This window comes from Bidens hawaiensis, unplaced genomic scaffold (genome assembly GCF_021521415.1).
Source record: "Bidens hawaiensis isolate Kalapana, Puna unplaced genomic scaffold, B.hawaiensis_p1.1 tig00002553_1, whole genome shotgun sequence".
Lineage (NCBI taxonomy): Eukaryota > Viridiplantae > Streptophyta > Magnoliopsida > Asterales > Asteraceae > Bidens > Bidens hawaiensis.
Genome location: NW_027491139.1, coordinates 310,044 through 316,831, shown reverse-complemented (window position 1 = coordinate 316,831; position 6,788 = coordinate 310,044). Strand labels below are relative to the sequence as shown.

Genomic DNA, 6,788 nt, shown 5'->3' with positions numbered 1-6,788 from the left:
GACGGATGTCAGGTTGACATCTTCCATTTTAAATGGCGGATGTCCAACAAAATTCATTTTTACCAATAGGGGTAGGCTACTTTGGGATATGTAACCTGCCAGTCAAAATGATGGATCAATAGTGTTGACATCCGCCATTTGAAATGGCAGAACACGAATAAAATATTCGTGATCCGCCATTTCAAATGGCAGATGTCAGGGTTGTCGTCCACCTCACCAGACAATATCTGGCCGGCCCAACATGTTTGTCGAGATCCGCCATTTCAAATGGCGGATCTCCTAGTTTTCTAATACTTCTTTTCTCTCTCCTATAATCCATCTAAACCTTCTTCTTTTTCCTATTTTGAAAATTTTTTCCAACCAATGACGAAGTATAGTTAATCCGTAAATTTTTTATACATAGTGCAAATTTACCTATTTTCGTCCGAAATTTGAGTCCAACCCCTTTTGTTTTTTATTTTTTGTATACGTATTGAGCCTTAAGTTTGTCCCTGGTATTTTCGTACAAGCTTTCGCCTCCCACAGGATATATATGATGTTAAAAATAAAAAAAAAATATTTATTTACTTTATACAGCAAATGGAAATCGAAAGACGGTGAAGGCACCGGCAAGATACATCGCATTGGATTATGACATTACCGTGTACACGTATAGATGATGTCCCTAATGATTTCGGGGAAATAGGAGCTGTCTTGATAGACAATGAGTATACTAAGAAGATGTTCTTCAAGAAGATTGCTCTTAGTAACGGTGTTACTTTCACATGTGAATCATGGGTTCAATCCAAATATATTGTCCCAGAAAAAAGAATCTTTTTCACTGATATCTTATAAACATTTAACACTTATGTATAATTAATATGCATTTCAGAAGTCTAATATGTAGGTTAATTTGTTTGTGTAGTCTTACCTTCCGTCACAAACGCCAGAAGCACTTAAGTCGTTAAGAGCGGAAGATATGGAATCCCTTCGAGGCAATGGCGAAGGAGAGCGGAAGACAGGATTTACGATTATGATGTTTACAACGATCTCGGAGCTCCAGATCAGAGCTTAGATTTAGCACGACCGGTGCTAGGAGCATCCTTATCCTAGGCGGTGCCGTACTGGTCGCCCAATGTCCACCATAGGTCACACTAATTTCTAAACTTGCTGAATATTAATACATAATTGAAGTATATATGATAATGTTAGTTGTTCGAGAAATAAACTTAAATTTTTTAATTATTAACTGAAAATCGTTTAAAATTTAGTGAAAATAATCAATTTGTTTTAGGATCAGTAGACTGAAAATCTGAGACTATTGGATGTCAAACTTGGAGTTAAAATTTATTTGATTACATGAGGAATTATGTCGAATTGCAGATCCGTTATCAGAGACCAGAACTTTGCTCCCTTTCTATGTACCATGCAATGAGGATTTTTCAGAGATAAAGAGTGCACAGTTTGGAGCGAAGATTTTGTTCTCTACCCTGCATTCAGTTTTGCCGACTTTAGACTCGCTTTTAACAGACAAAGACAAGGGATTTGCATTATTTACACACACAGACTTGCTATATAATCAAAGTGTTAATGTTCCTTCACAAAACAGTGCTTATCCAGGACTTGAAAAATTAAAAGCTGCTCTTGACTTTTTAAAATCTATAATCAAGTTTGAGACTCCTGAAACCATTGACAGTAAGTGTTTATCCTTTTTGCATCCTTATGGTTTATTAGTATAAGTTTTTTTTTTTTATTAATGGATGGTTCTAATCACAGGGGACACGTTCTCTTGGTTCCGGGATGAGGAGTTTTGCCGACAAATGCTTGCTGGTCTCAACCCATGTAGCATACAGTTAGTTACGGTATATTCATGTGAATATTTCACACTGTTAGTATGCATGATAAATCACATCATGACTAAATAAATTGAATGTTTAACCACTTATAACATTTGTTGATCAAATAACTAGGAATGGCCATTGGTGAGTAAATTGGACCCTGAAATTTACGGACCACCTGAATCAGCAATCACCAAGGAGATTCTACAAGAAGAGATTGGAGGTTTCATGACGTTTGATGAGGTAATGCAGCATCATGTCTCTTAGTTTGGTGACTTATGGTTATGAAGTGTTATTATGCACTTGCAGGCTTTAGCAAAAAAGAAATTGTTTATGTTAGATTACCATGATCTGCTCCTACCTTATGTAAATAAAACACGAGAGCTTGAAGGAAGAATTATTTATGGTTCAAGAACTATCATGTTCTTTACGCCCGCTGGAACTTTGCGCCCCCTAGCCATCGAGTTGACTCGCCCACCATGTGGTGGGAAACCACAATGGAAGCATGTGTACACTCCCACTTGGGTTGCTACTAGTGCCTGGCTCTGGAAGCTAGCCAAGGCTCAAGTCCTTTCCCATGATTCGGGTTATCACCAATTAGTCACTGGTAGGCCGTAGGTTCCCTTTTTCTTATAAGGTGTTTGTTCTTATTAGTAACTTTGTGATGAATTGATGATATTATTGCAGGCTAAGAACACATTGTGTTACAGAGCCTTACATAATTGCCGCTAACCGTCATCTTAGCCAAATGCATCCTATTAACCGACTGCTTCTCCCTCATTTCCGATACACTATGCAAATTAATGCTCAAGCTCGAATGCTTCTCATTAATGCTGATGGTATCATAGAGTCAACATTTTCTCCTGGAAAGTATTGTATGCAACTTTGTTCTGATGCATATGATAAGTTATGGAGATTTGATCATGAGTCACTTCCAGCCGACCTTATTAGCAGGTACCCATTTATGCATAAAAACAATAATCAAAATGAAGGAAATTAGATTTTGTTGAAATTAATAGGTTTATATGTATTGTTAAGGGGTATGGCGGTTGAAGATCCAACTTCACCAGTCGGTGTAAAACTAACTATCGAGGATTACCCATTTGCAAATGATGGTCTTCTTGTTTATGACGCTATCAAACGATGGGCTACTTCTTATGTTAACCACTACTACCCAGAAGCACATCTTGTAGAATCTGATGAAGAGCTTCAAGCATGGTGGAATGAAATCTGTACAGTTGGTCATGGAGACAAGAAAAATGAACCGTGGTGGCCACAACTCAAGACCCAAGATGATTTAATTGGTGTTATATCAACCATCATGTGGGTGACTTCGGGTCACCATGCAGCGGTCAACTTTGGTCAATACGACTTTGGTGGTTACTTCCCGAACAGGCCAACAATCGCAAGAACCAACATGCCTAACGAGGACCCCACAGATGTAGAATGGGGAGTCATTTCTAAAACGACCCGAAGATGTGTTATTGAAATGTTTCCCATCACAAATCCAAGCTACACAGGTTATGGCAATTTTAGATGTTTTATCAAGTCATTCGCCGGATGAGGAGTATATTGGTGGGAACATCGAGCCTGCATGGGCGGCATAGCCTACTTTAAAGGCAGCGTTTGAGGAGTTTCAAGGAAGGCTAAATCAGCTGGAAGGCATTATAGACTTAAGAAACAGTGATCCTAGTTTAAAGAACAGAAGTGGTGCAGGGTTGGTTCCATACCAACTTATGAAGCCGTATTCTGATAGAGGTGTGACCAGAAGAGGTGTTAATACTTGACACTCAAGTAGTTGTTCACACATGTAACGTATCACCAACGTGTTTGTCGAGTCGCACTTATTTCACAAACGAAACACGAAACGCATCTCATGCATAAGTTGTATGTGTCGAGTCTAGGGAGGGACTCACTCGTAGTTTAAATACTTAGAAAATCTCGTTTTTGTTTTTAGAACACTAGTGAGGATTTTCTGTGACGCACACATTTTCTCGGATCTTTTGGTTATCTTCGCAAACAATGAGTTTCACGTCCCCTTTTTACTCTTTTTAAACGCTTTTATTTGGGGGAGATAACATACTCCAACGCTGTAGATTTTGTTTAGTTTTTATATATTACTTGTAAGGCTAAGTGGCAAACAAACCAACCAAAGTCCTTCATTACATCGAACCAGTTAATATTTGTATAATAGCGAGTCACTGTTGAGTAGTACTACTGGGTTTGACAAACCTCACCCAACTCTAAACTCGACTGTAGGTCGAGTGGGTGTAATCTTGGCTAACACAATTCCATGGTCGTGGTTGACATGGTGGCAAGGCAATTGATAAACAGTCAGCTTCGGTGTCGAACACTTAGTAATACTTGTTGATAGGTTAGCTACCTATTGATATATAAATTGACTTAACACTATCTGGTAACGCAACACGTAAACGCAAACGCAAACGCTTTATTTATATAAACTTGCGAACTCACCAACCCTGTGTTGAAACTTTTAGTATGTTATTCTCAGGTAGCCGAGGCGGGCGCGCGGTTTAGGACATGCATTCGCTAAACACCATTGTTTTAAAAACTGCTTTTAATTTCTGTCTTGACAACTTGTGTTTTTAAGTCGTCCTGTGTGGCGCAACTGTTTTGGCTTACGATTTACGCTTCCGCATTTTTACTTAAGACTTGATGTCTTGGTTGTTTGAAAACTTTATTTATGGTGTTTGATTATAACTAATGATTCCGATCCTGTTAGTTCACACCCTCTGACGGTAAAACTCCGTTAGTGGATTTTGTGGGTGTGACAGATTGGTATCAGAGCCATTGGTTATAGCGAACTAGAATTGCATGCATACTAGACTATAACCGCAACGAACCATTAGTTATAATTACACGCACTACATATATAAATATATATATATATATATATATGTATTATATTTAGTCCTTCGTTTTCTTTATCTCTTTACCTCATTCACTCATACGCGCGTAAACCATACACGACTTATCCTGTAAGGATATCAACGCCATTATCATAACCGACCTGGTGCCCCACGTCCCCGGAAAGGAACCGCAGCTACCCGACTCATCACCACCTCGAGTAGTCCCGGCACTAGCAGCCCCCGCACCGAAGAGGTATTGCCTATCTGGAGACGTGTACGAAGACAATGGTCACTGGAGTTGGTACCCCGAGTCTAGTCGAGCGGATCGTTTATCGTGAGCAAGTTCCACCACTACCTCTCCCGGGCTGTCCTATATCCTTCAACACACTACTGCCCCTAACCCAACCAATGGAGAGCGCTTTCGCAGCTCTCGCCTCCTGTTTGGATCGTGATGTTGACATTATGCACTCGACCAGACCGAATGTTACTGGATTAATAGGGAATGGAACTGAGGCTAGGAAGAGAATTTCCTACCTGACTGAAGCCATGAAGGAAGTTCAGTATGCTCTCATGTTCAGTTAATGAAACTAGTAACCATGATGCAATTAGAGATGATAGACTTGCAGGAAGAAGTTTGAAAAGTAAGAAGCCTTGCAGCAGTAACTCTAGCTCGTTGCAAGACAGTAGAGGCGCGAATTGCCCCGAACGCAGCGGCACAGGATGAGGATCCTGAAGAAGATCCCGAGGAAGAACCCGAAGAAGGTCCTGAGTAGGAACCCGAAGAGGAACCGGAGGAAGAGCCGGCTGGGGAGGAGGCACACTCGGACGTGTCCTCAGATGACGACATCTCAGGGTGAGAAGTGCAACTGTCCACCAGCCAGCAGGGTCAAGTTTGCTGCTGGAACACTGCAGGATTCCGCCCGCACCTGGTGGAACTCAAATGTACAAATTCTTGGGTTGGAATTGGCAAATGCTATGATCTGGGAGGAATTCAAGAACATGATGCGGGAAGAGTATTGTCCTAGAGAGGAAATCGCGAAGTTGGAGTCGGAATTTTGGGCGCTGAAAATGGTGGGTTCTGAGATTGAAGCCTACACCACCCGTTCCCATGAGTTAGCAGTGATGTGCCCGCAGATGGTTGATCCTCCAAGTAAGAGAATTGAGTTGTATATCGATGATTTGGTACCCCGGATTCAGGGTATGATGACGTCTTCCAAACCGGCTACGATTCAGCAAGCGATCCGAATAGCCCACAAACTGACGGACCAAGCAGTGGCACAAGGTGCGTTACCACCTAGAGGTTCCACCTCTAAAACTCGTGACAACTCAAGCACTGACAACAACAACTCGGGTAATGGAAAGAGGAAATTTGACAACACCAGGTCCTCATCATTGAACCCCCCACAGCAACAACACTACCGTAAACCCGAACTCGCTTGGAACTTCAATAATCAGGGTTCCAACAATAACAACAACGGTGGCGGGCAGGGTTCGAGTGGCTATGCTGGAAAGTACCCGAAATGCAAAAAGTGCAACTATGACCATGCTGGCTCATGCGACCGTATCAAGTGCCTGCGATGCGGTAAAATGGGTCATCAGGCCAAGGACTGTAGGGGAGACCTAGCGGCCAAGGGTGCTCCTAAACAGCCTACGGCGACTAAAAGGTGCTTTGAGTGTGGTCAAGAGGGTCACTTCAGGAAGGATTGTCCCAAACTGAAGCAGAATGAGAACAATGGGGGCAACAACAGTGGCGGAAGCAGTGGTAAAGGTAGAGCTTTCGTCATTGGGTCGGGCCAGGCCCGCAACGATCCGAATGTGGTTACCGGTAAGTTTCCTGTGAACGACTGTTTTGCTTCTGTTTTGTTTGATACTGGAGCTGATAGGAGTTTTATATCGAAAGCCTTTAGTAAACACTTAGACTTAACTCCAACCCCGTTAGATGCTAAGTTTCCTGTTGAATTAGCCGACGGTAAGTCTATAGAAACAACTCATGTACTAGCAGGATGTAAGTTGAAACTGTCGGGTCATACTTTCGATATCGACCTCATACCCTTTACACTTGGTAGTTTCGATGTCGTTGTCGGCATGGACTGGCTATTCG

At 41.7% G+C, this 6,788-nt stretch overlaps 1 pseudogene across 1 annotated transcript; it reads left to right on the top strand.

The window, feature by feature from the left end:
* The first annotated feature begins 630 nt into the window (after positions 1–630).
* Positions 631–3,604, top strand: LOC143620231 (lipoxygenase 2, chloroplastic-like; annotated as a pseudogene). Its single transcript, XR_013151308.1, has 9 exons — positions 631–777; positions 872–882; positions 975–1,127; positions 1,363–1,674; positions 1,756–1,841; positions 1,950–2,060; positions 2,127–2,428; positions 2,505–2,771; positions 2,856–3,604. The product of XR_013151308.1 is annotated as a lipoxygenase 2, chloroplastic-like (transcript).
* The last annotated feature ends 3,184 nt before the right edge of the window (positions 3,605–6,788 follow it).